At 40.1% G+C, this 1,552-nt stretch overlaps 1 protein-coding gene across 1 annotated transcript in view; it reads right to left on the bottom strand.

Moving 5' to 3' along the window:
• Window positions 1-1,552, bottom strand: part of LOC107675269 (N-acetyl-beta-glucosaminyl-glycoprotein 4-beta-N-acetylgalactosaminyltransferase 1-like) — a 197,019-nt gene that overhangs the window by 136,653 nt on the left and 58,814 nt on the right. The gene's annotated exons all lie outside the window — the stretch shown is intronic.

The following is a 1,552-nucleotide window of genomic DNA, read 5'->3' as shown; positions in this document are numbered from 1 at the left end:
TTATATCAGCTGCCAGTAGTAACTGTAGCAGAATTAATATTGTCATCAACTAATCTGTTTGTCCAGCGAACATTCATTGTAATTTCATATAAATTCTAAGAAAGGATATTTTCGTGGCCACAGAAAATAACTTTCTTATAGTACTAATGCATTAGAGCATGTAGCTATAGATCAGATCGTAAAAGGGACACTAATCACAGAACCAGAAACTCATGTAATTTGTGCACAAAAGTTGTATTAACTAGACACTAACACAAACTAGTCTAAACAAACAAATAAACATACAATCACTCATTCATGGGGGAGTTGAAGTGGATGAAAGAAACCAGAGAATGCAGTTATGGAAAATGAGTCAGAACAACCTGAGTTAAAAACCATCAGTGCCGTTTTACAACGGGGTCTGCAGCTTATACTAAACCTCTGTTTCGTTTAGTTAAATGTACGATACTTGCATTGCCTTGGTCGTTGAACGAGTGTCCGGATGCAGTCTCAGATGAAAGTTTTGATGGTTTGAAGGTTTGGTGGTGTTGGAGTTCTTCACGTTCTTCCAGGTTTGAAGGGTGATGAACTCCAATAGATGGTATTCTGGCTCGGTGGTGATTGGGAGAGTTTTCTCCCAGATGAAGGTGATGAGAGAAGAGCGCAGAGCTCGAGAGAGACGACAGCTGGAATCCGAGGATTTTAGGTGAATGAAAACTTTGGGGTCCAGAAGAAAACTTCTAGCTCTAGAATCTAACAGAACTTTAGACTGAGCTGTGTCGAGGCCTGCCAGGCCTCTGGGACTTAGCAACCAGAAGATGTGAAGGTGATGAGAGACGAGTGAAGAGACTAAAAGCCAGGCGGTTCACTAAAGTGAGGCCTTTTAAGTTCTGTGGAGGTCACACCTCTCGAGTGTCAAAGAGCCAATGGTCTAACTGAAATGAGCCAACTTGCACTTTTTGAAGGGAAAGTTTACGACTCTTTGTCTCCGAACATGGTAATTTGCATATGTAACTGGATTGGATGTTGATGCAAAGACTACTAAAGATTCTTAGAACACTAATATGTTGCATAAGTATCAACATATAATATAAACTCTCAATTAGATCATCCGAAGACGAATTTATAGAGACCAAACATGGTATAAGTAAGGTTACGTGAACGAGTGGTTCTATCATAAGCATGCATCAAACAGTATACAATATATAAGACAATATTCAAGGGTATACACAGTATACACAATGACCTGAGGATATGTGTGTTCATTCACAGAAAGGTTTTTCTATGAATTAGAGTCCATTTAGTCCATTTCTACTGTGCATTGTGTCTCTTCCTATAAAAAGGTAGTGATTTTCCCTACTCACATTCCTGTGGGTCATAAAACCAGTGATATCAGCATTAGTTGCCATGGGGACCAGGGGGGGCCTGGTGCCGTTGCAGACATCCTGGGGTGTTACGCATTTCGGGGGAAAGGTCCATAGGTCCTCATATGGCTTGTTAACTGAGGGGTGTTACAGAGTATTTGTTAAATATAGCTAACAAAATATATATTGTGTGTTTTATTGGGCCAGCC

This window comes from Sinocyclocheilus anshuiensis, unplaced genomic scaffold (assembly GCF_001515605.1).
Source record: "Sinocyclocheilus anshuiensis isolate Anshui unplaced genomic scaffold, SAMN03320099.WGS_v1.1 scaffold532, whole genome shotgun sequence".
NCBI lineage: Eukaryota > Metazoa > Chordata > Actinopteri > Cypriniformes > Cyprinidae > Sinocyclocheilus > Sinocyclocheilus anshuiensis.
The sequence above is the reverse complement of the archived record's forward strand: the minus strand, read 5'-3'. Positions and strand labels throughout refer to the sequence as shown.